At 51.9% G+C, this 17215-nt stretch overlaps 1 protein-coding gene and 1 long non-coding RNA gene across 2 annotated transcripts in view; one reads left to right on the plus strand and one right to left on the minus strand.

Annotated features, from left to right (window-relative positions):
- The window catches only part of LOC146813545 (uncharacterized), a 124954-nt gene extending 118531 nt beyond the window's left edge, over positions 1-6423 (plus strand). Inside the window, exons 2-3 of the long non-coding RNA XR_014966041.1 lie at positions 296-610; positions 5557-6423. This is a non-coding gene — a long non-coding RNA (uncharacterized LOC146813545). The remainder of the gene's footprint in view (positions 1-295; positions 611-5556) is intronic.
- LOC146813544 (uncharacterized) overlaps positions 1-17215 on the minus strand; it is a 455835-nt gene that overhangs the window by 364535 nt on the left and 74085 nt on the right. The window lies entirely within an intron of this gene.

Here is a 17215-nt window from a genome sequence, read left to right on the forward strand (position 1 = left end):
GGCTTAGAAAGAGGCCATGGGAAGCTTGGGGTGACATTGCAGTACTCCTCCCCCTATCATCCTAAGGGAAAGTCTATAGTTGAGAGGAAAAAACAGTACTTAAAGCGATCCTTAACAGCAAGAGTATTAGGCTCGATCGGAAGTTGGGTCAATCACCTAAACGGGAGTCGTACACTGTGAGGAGGCGGCCTCCGTAGCCAGGATGCCCTTCCCGGCGTCCCCTGAACAGAAAGAGAATGAGACGAAAAGGCCGGGAAGGAAAGAGTTAATCCTTTCCCCTACCTCTTGTGTGCAGGGAGGAGCCCCGCCCAGACCCGACGAGAACCAATGGCATCCACAGGAATGGGGAACTGACGAGTACGAAAGAGACCCGGAAGACCAGCGAGGGGGTGTGGAAACGGAGGAGCAGGGAGAATCGCCACGCCAGGAGGAAGAGAGGAGCGGAGAGGAGCCCTTACCCGTCGATCCCGGAGAGGAAGAACCGAGACCAACCGTCGACCCGGAGAACATTCCTGAAGCCGAGGAAGCCGAGACCTGGTCCGAAGAGTGGTGGACGCCCCAGGTGGACGCTGATGAGCCGCCGCAGCTCCGGAGAGTTGCGGCCACCGCGGTACGTGACACGGGAAGGGGGGAGGTATAAGGGGAGTCCAGCTAGTGGACTAACGGGTAGTACTGTTGTTGCATAGGTAAAGCGACTTCCCCATCACACCCTACCCTCTGTCATCTCACCACAGCCTGATAGAAGGTGCACAGCGCTACTCAACTACTTAGTATAACCTTCACGATGCCTTTGTGAGCGTAAACCTTCAGACAATCAGTCAAGCTTTCGGAGGGATATTCTTAATTCTGGGTTACTGTGGACCGACCCCTACACTCGCTACTCTTCTGGGACCCTGTTGAATATACCTCGTTCCCACATCCCCGTCCTTCACGCAATCGCCCTACCTGTCTCTGTTTGTCGTGCTGCACACCGGGTGTTATTTAGGTTAGTGTTGTCACTGGTGGAGGGTTCATATCGGAAAGCCTGAACAGGGAACTTACCGCCTTCTCTCCCTCTTTCTTTCCGAGGAAACCTGGGGAAGACACCCGACCTCGTCAGGGATCCATCACCTGGGGAAGACCGCGAAAACGATTCCCGGATATAGAAGGCCATCCAGTCATCCTGAACCTGTTTTGGAACTACTCTTATCACAAAACTAATAAACCTTGACACCATTGATCCTCGAATTCGGCCTCCTCGCTTTTCCTTTCGACCCTCCCTCTCACACGTGGTGTCAGAAGTGGGATCAGAAGGGATGGAGGCCGCAATCAAGAAAATGGCTGAAGGCCAAGAAAAACTAGGAAGCATTATGGAACAATTCCTGACTATGACCGAAGAAGAGAGGAAGAAACACCATAAAACCTTGGTTGAACAAGGCCAGTCCCAAGAAGCCATTTTCAACCGACTAGCGGATACGATGGGGCAACAAAGAAATCAGACCACTCTACCCTCCGTTGTCCTCCAGAAGTATGTAAACGGTGAAGATCCGGACTTCTTCTTTTCCAATTTTGAGAGAATGGCCAGAACGGCGGGGTGGGCTGCCGACAAATGGGGTCAGTACTTAGGGCCACTGCTGACTGGGGATTTGCAGGCCGCCTACCAGGCTGCTAACCCTTTTGGCCTTACGCCATACGAGGATGTAAAGAAAGCTATGTTAGAGAGGCTGGGGATAGACGACGAGACCTACAGACTACGTCTCAGACAAATCAAAGAAGGACCTCAGGAGACCCCTAGGGCCCTCTCTTTCCGGATCAGGGATCTAGCCGACCGATGGTTGAAACCCCTAACCGCTACAAAGGAGGACATCATGGAGAAACTGTATCTCGAGCAGTTTTTAACCTCCTTACACCCCCCGTACAAAGATGGGTGCGACAGCACACGGGACTGACTTTTGATAGAGCCGTGGACATTGCTGGCGCCTATGCTCGCGCCCAAGAGTTACATCGAGGGAAGGACGAACAATCCTGGAAACGTCCTAGCGGAGGACCCAGCAAACCAGTGAGACCACTGGGTCCCAGGAGGTCGGAAACGGTCACCCTCCTACCTGGTCCCCCACCTAACCCCCTTCGGTCTACCTCATCCCCTGGGCCCCAGTGCTTTTCCTGTGGTGGTTTCGGACATATAGCACGAGTGTGCCCTCAAAAAGAAGAACCTATGGAAATCGGACTCACCCGGTCCTATTATTGTACTCCGGGGAAGGAGAGACCTCCCTATCATCACACCGTAAGGGTCAATGGGGAGAAAAGACAAGCCCTGATGGACACGGGATGCCTGCAGAGCGTTATCCAGCCTTCCGCAGTTCCCGGAGGCGTTACACAAACCAATGGTATGGTAAACATACAGTGTGTACATGGGGACAACAGGAGGTATCCAACTACCACTATACAAGTCCAACACAGTCCCGCTCACGCTCCGGTGCCTGTAAAAGTTGGGTTAATACCTCGGCTGCCTGAACCGTTGGTACTGGGGTCTGACTATCCCTATCTCTCAGCAGTCGTACCGGACACTCACCCCACCCAAGAAGCCTGGTGTCTAACAGCCCCGTTTTCAAAGGAACCTCAGCTCACACCACCACCGGAGAAACAACCAAAAAGCAGAAAACAGAAGAAAAGAGAGAAACAGGACTGGAATCGAGTAGCTCTCACACGGAATGAGGAAGAGGCCATGTGGCAGTATGACCGTGGGTTCTTCGCCGCACAAAGAGATGACGACACGCTACGAGAAGCCTGGAACAAGGCCTCAGAGGTGGAAGATCCAACTGCAGTAGGTCCCCAAATCCTAGTAAAGAAGGGGTTGCTATATAGAAAGGGGGGAAGCAACCAACCCCTACAGCTATTGTTCCCACGCCCCTATAGAGAGAAAGTAATGTTCCTTGCCCACAGCCATCTACTAGGGGGACATTTCGGGGAGGACAAAACAGAAAAAGAGATACTCAAACAGTTCTTTTGGCCGGGTATTTACCAACAAATCCGCCGATACTGTAGAGAGTGTGCCATCTGTCAAAAAACCAACAGACACACCTTCGCTAGAGTCCCTTTACGTCCCCTGCCTGTCATTAGTGAACCCTTTTCTCGGGTAGGAATGGACATAGTGGGCCCTTTGCTCCCCTCTCGAAGTGGTTGTAGGTTCGTGTTAGTATTGGTGGATTATGCTACTCGATATCCCGAGGCTGTGGCATTGCGTCACCCAAACGCCTTACAAATCGCTAAAGCCCTGATTAACATCTTTTCCCGAGTAGGCTTTCCACGAGAGATAATAACGGACCAAGGGACACCTTTTGTCTCTAAGCTCCTGAAACAGGTCTGTACCCAGTTAAACATCAAGCAAATCCGAACATCTGCATATCATCCACAAACCGACGGGTTAGTGGAAAGATACAACGCTACTCTTAAGACCACGCTAAAAAAACTGCTTGAGCTGGAAACCTGTCGGTGGGAAGATATGTTGCCTCTTGCCCTTTTTGCCATCCGATGCAAGACCCAGAAAAGCACTGGGTACTCCCCATTCGAGCTGTTATATGGCCGACCCCCACGAACCCTACTCGACATGGCTAGAGAGGAGTGGGAAGAAATCCCCGAGGGCACTAAGCCCCTACACGACTACGTCCTACAATTGAAAACGCATCTCCATGAAATACGCAATATCTGTAAAGTCCACTTGGAACAAGCCCAAGAAGCCCAGAAACGTTCTTACGATAGGGGCACCAGAAATAGGTCTCTTACAGTGGGTGATTATGCTTTACTAATGATGCCCTCCTCGGACCACAAGCTCCTAGGCCAATGGCAGGGTCCCTTTCGAGTCCTAGAGGCCCCTACTCCGGTAACCTATCGCTTGGAAATGGACCCCACAAAGCCTACCAACACCCAAATCTTTCATATTAATTTATTAAAGAAATGGGAAGGGCCGGTACCCCACTTGGTGGCCATCGCACGGAAATCCGCCCCCTTTTCCGGGAGCATAGACCCTGACTTGACGGAGGAAAAAAAGGAAGACCTGTATGATAGGCTACAGCCTTTACAGGAGGTCTTCTCTACCCTCCCAGGACATACCACAGTGACCGAACATGCTATCAACACTCAACCGGGGAGGAGGGTGAAATTACGTCCCTACCGAATTCCCGAAGCTCGCCGGCTGGCAGTGGAGAAGGAGGTACAACAGATGCTCCAAATGGGGGTGATCGAACCATCTACTAGTGAGTGGAATTCTCCAATTGTTTTAGTTCCAAAACCCGACGGATCTATCCGATTCTGTATAGATTTTCGCGAGGTTAATAAGATTTCACAATTTGACTCCTACCCGTTACCTAGGGTCGATGAAATGATCGAGAAACTAGGTAACGCCAAATACATTAGCACTCTAGACTTAAGTAAAGGATACTGGCAAGTCCCCCTTCGAAGACAGGACAGGGAAAAGACCGCCTTTTCAACCCCCGGAGGGCTGTATCACTTTACAGTCTTACCCTTTGGATTGCATGGGGCTCCAGCCACTTTTCAGAGAGTAATGAACACTGTATTAAAACCATGTGCAGCATACGCTGCCGCCTACATTGACGATATCGTCATATTTAGTGACACCTGGGAACAACATCTAGACCATCTGGTGGCTGTAGTAAGGAACCTGAAAACTAGTGGATTGACGATCAACCCCGCTAAAAGCAAGCTAGCAGCAAGGTCAGTGAAATATCTTGGGTATCTCCTTGGGGAAGGCCTCATTAAACCCCAAACAGAGAAAGTAGCAGCCATAGCCAGTATACCTTTTCCGCAGACAAAAAAAGATCTGCGAGCTTTCTTGGTATCCTTGGGTATTATAGGAGATTCATCCCAGATTTTTCCCATACAGCTGCTCCCTTGACTGACCTCCTACAAAAGACCATCAACACAGAAAAAGCACTACGGTATCCCACAAACCAACAACTGACAGCTTTTCAGACCCTGAAAACAGCTATCACCTCCAAACCGGTTTTACTGAGCCCTGATTATACCAAACCCTTCATTTTACAGACGGATGCGTCGGATCAAGGACTAGGTGCTGTCCTGTCACAAACCGACACCCAAAACCAGGAAAGACCAGTACTGTACCTCAGCAGGAAACTGTTTCCTAGGGAAACCAAATATGCGGTCATCGAGAAGGAAGCATTAGCCATAAAATGGGCTATAGAAACCCTACGTTACTACCTGGACGGAAGAGAATTCATTCTGTACACGGATCATGCCCCCCTGCAATGGCTATCACGCAACAAGGGGCACAACGACAGAATTATGAGGTGGTTTTTGGCCTTACAGCCCTACCGATTCACAACATTTCATAGGAAAGGGAAAGACCATTCTAATGCTGACTATCTCTCTAGATACCCCATTGACTCTTTTCTTGCCAGCAAGAAAGTAAGGGAAGGGGGATGTGAGGAGGCGGCCTCCGTAGCCAGGATGCCCTTCCCGGCGTCCCCTGAACAGAAAGAGAATGAGACGAAAAGGCCGGGAAGGAAAGAGTTAATCCTTTCCCCTACCTCTTGTGTGCAGGGAGGAGCCCCGCCCAGACCCGACGAGAACCAATGGCATCCACAGGAATGGGGAACTGACGAGTACGAAAGAGACCCGGAAGACCAGCGAGGGGGTGTGGAAACGGAGGAGCAGGGAGAATCGCCACGCCAGGAGGAAGAGAGGAGCGGAGAGGAGCCCTTACCCGTCGATCCCGGAGAGGAAGAACCGAGGCCAACCGTCGACCCGGAGAACATTTCTGAAGCCGAGGAAGCCGAGACCTGGTCCGAAGAGTGGTGGACGCCCCAGGTGGACGCTGATGAGCCGCCGCAGCTCCGGAGAGTTGCGGCCACCGCGGTACGTGACACGGGAAGGGGGGAGGTATAAGGGGAGTCCAGCTAGTGGACTAACGGGTAGTACTGTTGTTGCATAGGTAAAGCGACTTCCCCATCACACCCTACCCTCTGTCATCTCACCACAGCCTGATAGAAGATGCACAGCGCTACTCAACTACTTAGTATAACCTTCACGATGCCTTTGTGAGCGTAAACCTTCAGACAATCAGTCAAGCTTTCGGAGGGATATTCTTAATTCTGGGTTACTGTGGACCGACCCCTACACTCGCTACTCTTCTGGGACCCTGTTGAATATACCTCGTTCCCACATCCCCGTCCTTCACGCAATCGCCCTACCTGTCTCTGTTTGTCGTGCTGCACACCGGGTGTTATTTAGGTTAGTGTTGTCACTGGTGGAGGGTTCATATCGGAAAGCCTGAACAGGGATCTTACCACCTTCTCTCCCTCTTTCTTTCCGAGGAAACCTGGGGAAGACACCCGACCTCGTCAGGGATCCATCACCTGGGGAAGACCGCGAAAACGATTCCCGGATATAGAAGGCCATCCAGTCATCCTGAACCTGTTTTGGAACTACTCTTATCACAAAACTAATAAACCTTGACACCATTGATCCTCGAATTCGGCCTCCTCGCTTTTCCTTTCGACCCTCCCTCTCACATACACCTTATGAACTGTTGTTTGGGGTCAGAATGTGGGTACCAGGCCTTGATAGTGCCAGCACAGTGGCGGCTGAGACTCCATTTGACATCAATGATCGTTTGATGTTTTTACAGGACCTCAATGAATACCGAGTTTTACAAAGCAACATCAAAGTAAAATGCACCGCCACTGGAGAAGTGAAGTAATTAACAGCAAGACCTAACTGGGTCCCGCAGGTTGGGGACCTGGTCAGAGGAAAGATTGTGGACAAGTAAGAATTTGGCCCATTTTACAGAGCGCCTGAAACTGTCCTAGCTGTCGAGGGAACAAGATCTGTCCTTCTTCCGCCTCTTGTGAGCCGCAGAGACAAAAGGTTTGTCTCGATTGATCTGATCAAACACATTATGTGGCCAATTCTCAACAGTAGGCCACGTGGGATCCTGGGTAGCCGCTGCACTCCTCTCGCTGCCCAACAGGAAGTTCAGATGGAAGCTTTAATAACAACTGAAGACTACACTTTCCAAAAAGAAGCTTTAAATAACAATGAAATTATGCTTCTCCCAGTTGAAACAACCACAGCAGTACAGTCAACAAGTACAGAAATTTCTATTCGAAAAATTGACAACGTTTACGTCAACATGCAACAGAACGAATCATCTACCAGTTCCACAAAACCTGCTGAGCTGCCAAGAATAGATCAGACGGCGTCTGGCTACTTCGTGCATTCTGCTAACTTCTCATCAGATCCAAGTGAACCTGAATTCCCAACACAACCACTCCTTTTCAAGCATCGAGCTTACATTTTCTATCTTTGGCTGAAAAAGACTTACTTCATTGCTCCCTGGATACATTTATGGATTACAATTGGATTACTTTTTCCGGGTACTCCGGATTTGTACAGTAACTGTCTTTTTCCTACTTGTGAATGGACACTATCTCCCATAACGCTCTGCGGTCCAACATGTGAACTTGGTTCTCAAACCACACGCATCGTCACACCGTGAACTAAGAGACTTGTCCCTGTTAAACATTACAGCTGTTCCAGTTCCTGAAGGAATTGGATGGGACAGTGTGTCGTATGACGTATATGGTCTTACTGAACTTTTAAAAATTCCATATTTGTTTAAAATATCTTTAAATTACATCATTACCTCCAGCACTTTTTCTGATGATTGGGATATTGAAACTGTGCATAATTTGCATACAGATCTAGAGAAATCAGCTGCATTCTCAAATGATGAATTGTATGATGGTACAAGGAATTTTGAAGACATGTTTTGTTATCAGCATTATGGTCACTGTTAGAAAACCCCGGGCAACCGAGGTTAGCAGTCACCCGGTCTTTCCCAACACAAGGGGTAGCTTGGCTCGAGCGGTCGGGGGTCAGGCACCGTGTTAAGCGTACGTCACACCCTCACAATAACCATGCGTTCATCCGTTCCAAAAACGACTCTACACCGTAAAAATTTATGAAAGAATCTCTTTGTGTTTATCTTAATTTTCTCTTAGTTGCAGGGTTATGACACAAATACAATACAAAAGGATTTTCTTCAGAAATAGCAGGTCAATTAAATAATAACACTTTGCAGGTGCAATAAATAGGATTAGGTCATAAATACACAAGGAATAAATACAGGTGTGATAAATACATAGGGCAAATAAATATTGTCAGACAATAAATACCAGGTAGGAATAAATACAATCAGACAATAAATAACACTCCTTCAATAAATAATATAAGCAATCAATAACAATTGCAAATCAGATCACATTTATGAGGTAGATTGATTTTACCATGCCCAAGTACAGCTTGTGGTCACTGGGGTGGCCTGGGGATGTCCCACCTAGAGTGGTCAAGGCTGGGGCCTAAGCTGAGGTAAAATGAGGGTACCCTAAGGTTCTGGCTCACCAACTACACAGTCCCTCACACAGGTTCCTGCACCAGTCTCAATTTACCCCCCCTAGCACTCTCAGGTTGGTCCTAACACCCCTCTAGCCCCTAGAATGGTCTTTTAGGGCTCCACAGGGCCTCAGATGCCCTTTCTACCACTTACTACCCTTTTCTCGTTGTTCGGCTATGCTCGGCTCCAAGTCGACGCCGTGTGACGGTTCCGGTTCGATGTCGCGTCGATCTGTTCCACTTGACGCCGTGTCGATGCCGTCCGGCGGTTCCGGTTCGATGTCGCTGGGCGGCCTCGGTTCGACGTCGCGTCGATCTGCTTTACCTGACGCCGGGTCGGTGCCGTGAGGCGGCTCCGGATCGATGTCGCGGGGCGGCCTTGGCTCGACGTCGTGTTCCGGCGTCACAGGGTCACGGTTCCCCCGCTTCCGGGCGACTCCGGAGTGCGACCTCCACTCCCGACCTCCGTCGGCTCCACTTCGGGTTCCGGCGACTCTGGAGTGCGATCTCCACTCCCGACCTCCTGCGCGCTTCGCCTCGACCTCAGGCGACTCCGGAGTGCGATCTCCACTCCCGACCTCCTGCGCGCTTCACTTCAGCTTCCGGCGACTCCGGAGGGCGGACTTCACTCCCCCGTCGACGCCTCACCTCGACCTCAGGTGACTTCTACTTGACCTCCGGTGTCTCTCCACGACCTCCGTCGGCGCCCTCACTCGACCTCTAGCGGCTCCGGGTACGACGTCTGCCTTTTGTCAGCGCCGCTTCTCCACCTCGGGCTCCAGGTCTCCAGGCTTCTCGACGCCGGGTCTCCAGGAGAATTCCACCAAACAGGTCAGGAACTTGCTGTTCTTCTCTTTTAAGGCCTGTTCCGGCTGTTCAGGTCCTTAAGATGGTTTTCTGGTCTTTATCCCACACAGGGCACTAGGCTGGGCTCGGTCAGTAGGGACTAGCATCAAGGGTGGGTTTCTGGACCCCACTCCAAGCACTGGTTTCCACCCCTGCTGCCTCACTCCTTCCTCCTTCTGTTTCTCTGTCCTCTCCCTTCACTAGTCAGGTGCCAACTGCCAACTCCAACTGCCAACTCTGAGCTGGCTTCCCAACATTCTAAACCTGCCTCACACTGTCACAGGGCTCTAGAATGTTCTGGAAGGTACTAGTAGGTTCCAGCTATGTCTCAGGTGACAATGGGTGGCCACCATTTTGTGTTTCAGGCCCTCAGACAGAAGTTCCAGGGGTAGGGAAAATGGCTCCCTGACCCTGCATCAACACTAAAAAGTCTGGTGGTTCCCAAAAAGGAAAAATACTAACAGGGTTTGAGGCAAAAGTGGGACAAAATAAATAATGATGAGGAGGGACCACCCAAAGGGCTGACAGGTCTAACACGCGTCCCCCCCAGCTGAAAGTGGGGAGAGCTACCCAACCCCTTGGGAGTTCTCATCACTTAGGCGGAAATACCTTGAGAGACCGTCTGCATTGGCGTGGTCCACTCCAGGCCGATGTTCCACCTGAAAGTCCATTCCCTGTAGGGAGATAGACCACCTTAGCAACTTGGGATTCTCCCCCTTCATCTGCATCAGCCAACGAAGGGGTCGGTGGTCGGTCTGAACCAGGAAGTGCGAGCCAAACAGGTATGGCCGCAACTTCTTCAGAGCCCATACCACTGCAAAGGCTTCACGCTCTATTGCACTCCACTTCTGTTCCCTGGGAAGTAGTCTCCGGGATATGAAGACCACGGGTTGATCCAGACCCTCTTCATTGAGTTGCGATAACACTGCCCCAATGCCATGTTCTGATGCATCCGTCTGGACAATGAACTCCTTGGAAAAATCTGGGGCCCTTAAGACCGGGGCCTCGCACATGGCTTGCTTCAGTCTCACAAAGGCCTGCTGGCAAGCCTCCGTCCAGACTACCCGTCGAGGTTGTTTCTTGGACGTAAGCTCCGTGAGGGGGGCCACAATGGTACCGTACCCCTTCACGAAGCGACGGTAATATCCTGTGAGGCCCAGAAAAGCTCGGACCTCAGTCTGAGTCTTGGGGGGTTCCCAGGCCATGATAGCCTCGATTTTCGCCTGGAGGGGTTGCACCGCTCCCCTACCCACCAAGTGTCCAAGGTACACTACCGACCCCTGCCCGATCTGGCATTTACTGGCCTTGATCGTCAATCCAGCTTGTCTCAGGGCCTGGAGAACAGCTTGCAGGTGACGCAAGTGATCCTCCCAGCTGTTACTGAAGACGGCTATGTCATCCAGATAAGCAGCAGAGAAACTCTCCATTCCAGTGAGGATCTGGTTCACCAGACACTGAAACGTGGCAGGTGCGTTCTTGAGCCCAAAGGGCATCACACAGAACTGGTAGTGGCCATTGGGCGTGGAGAAGGCTGACCTTTCCCTTGCTCCATCAGTCAGAGAGATCTGCCAGTACCCCGAAGTAAGGTCAAAGGTACTTAGATATTGGGCAGCTCCCAGCCGGTCAATCAATTCATCCGCCCTCGGGATCGGATGAGCATCAGTCTTGGTCACTGAGTTCAGTCCCCGGTAGTCCACACAGAACCTCAGTTCCGGTTGGGCACCCGGTGGTGCAGCTTTTGGTACTAGTACCACCGGACTGGACCAGGGGCTGCTAGAAGGTTCGATCACTCCTAGCTCCAGCATCTTAGTGACTTCACTGTGAATGCTGGCCTTCACCTTGTCTGACATCCGGTAGATCTTGGACTTCACAGGTGGGCTGTCTCCTGTGTCCACATCATGGACGCACAGGTGAGTCCTACCCGGAACAAGGGAGAACAACGAAGAGTACTGCCCCAGGACCTGGCGGCAGTCTTCCTGCTGTTCAGGAGTTAGAGATGGGGAGAGAATCACTCCCTCCACCGACCCATCCTTCTCTTGAGACGCAAATAAGTCGGGGAGAGGCTCGCTTTCCACGTCCTCTGCTCCGTCAGTCACCATCATCAAAATTACTTCGGGCCTCTCGTGGTGGGGTTTGAGGCGGTTGGCATGCAGCACCCGTAGGGGCTGACGAGGGGTCTTAAGATCCACCAAATAGGTAGCCTTACCCTTCTTCTCCAATACCTCAAAGGGTCCTGACCAGCGATCCTGGAGGGCGCTAAGCTCTCCTGGTTCGATCACCCACACCTTCTGGCCAGGCTCCAAATCCACCGGGTGAGCGTTGTGGTCATACCACGCCTTCATTACTGCTTGGCTGGCTTCCAAGTTGTCAGAAGCTTGCTTCCACAACGTAGCCATTTGGCTCCGGAAGGCCAGCATGTAGCTCACCACGTCCTGGGGAAGCTTCCTGGGAGTTCTTTCCCATCCGTCTCTCACCAGGCTGAGAGGTCCACGCACAGGGGGCCCATACAGAAGCTCGAAGGGGCTGAAGCCCACTCCCTTCTGTGGCACTTCCCTGTAGGAACACAATAGACAGGGTAGGAGGACGTCCCATTTCCTCCGCAGGCTTTCAGGCAGACTTCTGATCATGCCTTTCAAGGTTTTGTTGAACCTCTCCACCAGACCATTGGTCTGGGGGTGGTAAGGAGTGGTTAACCGGTAGGTCACTCCACACTCCTTCCACATCGCCCGCATGTATGCTGACATGAAGTTGGTCCCCCTGTCGGACACAACTTCCTTGGGAAAACCCACTCGGGTAAAGATTCCCATCAGGGCCCTAGCCACAACAGGTGCTGTAATGGTCCTCAGAGGTATGGCCTCTGGGTACCGTGTGGCATGATCCACCAGAACCAGGATAAACCTGTGACCAGCTGTAGTAGGCGGATCTAACGGACCCACAATGTCGATGCCCACCCTTTCAAAGGGGGTGCTAACGACAGGAAGTGGTTCCAGGGGAGCTTTCAGCTTCACCCCTGTTTTCCCACTGGCTTGGCAAGACACACATGTCCGGCAGTAGGTGTCGGACGACACTTTCATTTGAGGCCAATAAAAGTGTGGGACAAGACGGGCGAAAGTCTTGTCTTGCCCCAGGTGTCCTGCCAAGGGGATCTCATGAGCCAACTCCAGTAGGAAGGCTCGGTAACGTTGAGGGACTACTAAGGCTCGTGACGATCCATGTAGGGGTGCCTTGGGTTCACTGTAGAGGAGGCCATCCTCCCAGTAAAGGTTGTAGTTCCCCTCAACGTTCCCTGCTGCCTGGGCTTCGGCCTGTCGCCTCAGTCCCTCAAGGGTAGGGCACTCCCTCTGGCCCTTGCAGAATTCCTCCCTGGTCGGCCCTCCCTCCACGTGCCACTCGGCCGGGATGGGTAGGTCCTCCAGTTTGGTAACATCCCCCACCGCGGACTCCTGGTCCACCACCTCCGGTGGCCTATCCGTCACACGGGGCGCGGATGCCGAGGCAGGCTCCTCCTGTCCTCGGTTCTTCCCTTGGTCGGCAGCTGGCTGGGCCTTTGTTCCAGGCTCCAGCCGAAAAGAACTCCTTCTCCGGGTAGTCGCGGACCCTGTGCTAACACAGGCCCAGTCAGGTGTACCCAGCATCTCAGCATGAGTCCGGTATTCCACCTCCTTCCAAGCATTGTGCTCCATGTCATTCCCCAGTAGACAATCGACTGGCACGGCAGGGCTTACGGCAACTCGAAGTGAACCTGCAACCCCCTCCCATTCAAAGGGAACCTCGGCCATCGGATAGTGGCCGGTTCTGCCGTCAGCCATCGCGGCTGGGTGGAGTACATCGGGAATTACCTGCTCTGGAGACACCAGTTGACTACGTACCATAGTCATACTGGCTCCTGTGTCTCTCAGAGCCTCCCCTCTTTGGCCGTTGATGGTGACCCACTGCCCATACTTTACGGTATTTGCGGGCACCTGGATCTTAGGAACCATCTCCCGTTCTCCCAGGGACACTAAAGTGACACCCGCCCACTCCCTTCCCTTAGTTAAGGGCATCTCCTCCCCGAGCACTACACTAGCTACTCCGGGGGCCTTTCCTCCAATGGGAGGGGGTGGTCTTTTCGGGCACTTCGCATCTCCCTTATAGTGTCCGACGCCACCGCACTCGAAGCAATGGACAACCCTTGGCTGCTGACTCTGGCCAGGATTAGGGTTTCTGGGTGGGTTAGCCCTAGGGGTGAATCCTGTTCCCTTTCCTTGGAAGTTATTTTGGGGGCCTTTAGAGAACTCCTTTTTCTTTTCCCCTCCCTCTTTCTTCTGGGGGGCGCCCTGTCCGGCCTTTTGAGTATCCCCTCCAGTCCCCCTTGTGGACACCCGGGTACTAGCCCAAATGTCCGCCTCCTCAGCAAGCTTCCGGGGATTGGTCAGCTTGCTATCCACCAGGTGTTGACGCAGTTCAGGGAAACATTTTTCGAGCAGGTGTTCCTTCAACATTAAATCAAACAACCCCTCGTAGTCCCTCACCTCACTGCCTTGAATCCAACCCTCTAATGCCTTCTTTGCATAGTCCAGGAAATCCACCCAATTCTGTGTGCCCAGTTTGTGGCTACCCCGGAACTTCTGTCTGTACTTCTCCGGTGTTAGTCCAAACTTTCTTACGAGCGCCACTTTCATGGTGGGGTAGTGGGTCTGCTCATCCTGCTCTAGGGCCAATAATGCATCCCTTCCAGCTGGAGGCATGTATTTGTATAATCACCCTCCCCAGTACTTCTCTGGCACCCCATGGGCCCTTAAAGAGACCTCATAGGCCGCTAGCCACTTGGCAATATCATCCCCTGCACTATAGCTAGCTACTATGTCTTTTGGCAGATAGGGTTTGGGTTCCCTGGTGATTCCTTTGTCTTTGCTGCCACCATTAGGAACAGTGTGTGCCCCGACTTGTAGGATCTGGAGATCTAGTTCCCTCAGCCTCAACTCGTGAGCCATCCTCTGTCCCTCCTTCTCTTTCTCCAGCTCCGCTAACTTCCATGTGAGCTGTCTTTTCTCCCTCCGGTCCGTTAACTCTGCTTCAGATAAGCCACCGCTAGAGACAGTGCTGCCCTTCCTGGAAAGTGTTCTGGGCCCCGCTAACAGGTTCCCCACCTCAGATTGGTACAACCCAGCCCCCTCGCTAACAGGCTCTCCATCCCTGTCCTCCTGCTCAGCCTTACTTTCCCGTCGTGCCTCCCCCCAAGCCCTCAAGCTGGTCTGGAGCTCAGCCTTCTTGGAACCTGGGGGACAATACACCCCCTCTCGCTGACAAAACTCTCTGAGTTGGGCCACAGTGTAAGTTTCCACATCTTCCAACACAAACTCCATTTTGCCCACTCAGAGTAGAAGACAGGTGTTTACAGAAGCTATGCAGGGGGGTACCTTTTATAATACCTCCTCCCACCACCAGAAGTAAATTTGGAAAAAACAAAACTCAGAATTAGGAAGTCCGCTGTGAGAAAACTCCCGGTGTAGGCCTGTGGACTACCCACAGTTATTGTCGAGTGGACGCAAGCACAGCTCTATCCCACCGCTGAACACCAATTATGTTAGAAAACCCCGGGCAACCGAGGTTAGCAGTCACCCGGTCTTTCCCAACACAAGGGGTAGCTTGGCTCGAGCGGTCGGGGGTCAGGCACCGTGTTAAGCGTACGTCACACCCTCACAATAACCATGCGTTCATCCGTTCCAAAAACGACTCTACACCGTAAAAATTTATGAAAGAATCTCTTTGTGTTTATCTTAATTTTCTCTTAGTTGCAGGGTTATGACACAAATACAATACAAAAGGATTTTCTTCAGAAATAGCAGGTCAATTAAATAATAACACTTTGCAGGTGCAATAAATAGGATTAGGTCATAAATACACAAGGAATAAATACAGGTGTGATAAATACATAGGGCAAATAAATATTGTCAGACAATAAATACCAGGTAGGAATAAATACAATCAGACAATAAATAACACTCCTTCAATAAATAATATAAGCAATCAATAACAATTGCAAATCAGATCACATTTATGAGGTAGATTGATTTTACCATGCCCAAGTACAGCTTATGGTCACTGGGGTGGCCTGGGGATGTCCCACCTAGAGTGGTCAAGGCTGGGGCCTAAGCTGAGGTAAAATGAGGGTACCCTAAGGTTCTGGCTCACCAACTACACAGTCCCTCACACAGGTTCCTGCACCAGTCTCAATTTACCCCCCCTAGCGCTCTCAGGTTGGTCCTAACACCCCTCTAGCCCCTAGAATGGTCTTTTAGGGCTCCACAGGGCCTCAAATGCCCTTTCTACCACTTACTGCCCTTTTCTCGTTGTTCGGCTCCGCTCGGCTCCGAGTCGACGCCGTGTGACGGTTCCGGTTCGATGTCGCATCGATCTGTTCCACTTGACGCCGTGTCGATGCCGTCCGGCGGTTCCGGTTCGATGTCGCTGGGCGGCCTCGGTTCGACGTCGCGTCGATCTGCTTTACCTGATGCCGGGTCGGTGCCGTGAGGCGGCTCCGGATCGATGTCGCTGGGCGGCCTTGGCTCGACGTCGTGTTCCGGCGTCACAGGGTCACGGTTCCCCCGCTTCCGGGCGACTCCGGAGTGCGACCTCCACTCCCGACCTCCGTCGGCTCCACTTCGGGTTCCGGCGACTCCGGAGTGCGATCTCCACTCCCGACCTCCTGCACGCTTCGCCTCGACCTCAGGCGACTCCGGAGTGCGATCTCCACTCCCGACCTCCTGCGCGCTTCACTTCAGCTTCCGGCGACTCCGGAGGGCGGACTTCACTCCCCCGTCGACGCCTCACCTCGACCTCAGGTGACTTCTACTTGACCTCCGGTGTCTCTCCACGACCTCCGTCGGCGCCCTCACTCGACCTCTAGCGGCTCCGGGTACGACGTCTGCCTTCTGTCAACGCCGCTTCTCCACCTCGGGCTCCAGGTCTCCAGGCTTCTCGACGCCGGGTCTCCAGGAGGATTCCACCAAACAGGTCAGGAACTTGCTGTTCTTCTCTTTTAAGGCCTGTTCCGGCTGTTCAGGTCCTTAAGATGGTTTTCTGGTCTTTATCCCACACAGGGCACTAGGCTGGGCTCGGTCAGTAGGGACTAGCATCAAGGGTGGGTTTCTGGACCCCACTCCAAGCACTGGTTTCCACCCCTGCTGCCTCACTCCTTCCTCCTTCTGTTTCTCTGTCCTCTCCCTTCACTAGTCAGGTGCCAACTGCCAACTCCAACTGCCAACTCTGAGCTGGCTTCCCAACATTCTAAACCTGCCTCACACTGTCACAGGGTTCTAGAATGTTCTGGAAGGTACTAGTAGGTTCCAGCTATGTCTCAGGTGACAATGGGTGGCCACCATTTTGTGTTTCAGGCCCTCAGACAGAAGTTCCAGGGGTAGGGAAAATGGCTCCCTGACCCTGCATCAACACTAAAAAGTCTGGTGGTTCCCAAAAAGGAAAAATACTAACAGGGTTTGAGGCAAAAGTGGGACAAAATAAATAATGATGAGGAGGGACCACCCAAAGGGCTGACAGGTCTAACAGTCACCATCTCTTACATAGTATCCTACAAACAGTTTATCATTATACACTATGGCAACATTGTCCAACACCACTGAAAGGTAGTTCAAAGACTTTTGCTTAAAAGCTTGCTTATTTTTCAGGGTTTGATTCTTCAGACCCAGCCTCATAGTCCTGCACCGACACCTCCAAAGAAAAATAGGCTAACGAAGATCAAGTTGATATATTCTGCTTCATTCAATTCCCAGCAATAGATACTAAATCTATTTGGGGAACAAAAGATTGGCAGGTTCAGGGAAGGAGGACTTATTTAGAGCATGCCTCATACCACATCAAAGGATTTTCCTGAACAAGACAGTGCAACAGACCTCCTGTCTCGGTTTAGCTAATGCAAAACAATTTGACAGCACCACTCATTCCCGCATTCTCGCGTCTT

Source organism: Triturus cristatus, chromosome 7, assembly GCF_964204655.1.
Source record: "Triturus cristatus chromosome 7, aTriCri1.1, whole genome shotgun sequence".
Lineage (NCBI taxonomy): Eukaryota > Metazoa > Chordata > Amphibia > Caudata > Salamandridae > Triturus > Triturus cristatus.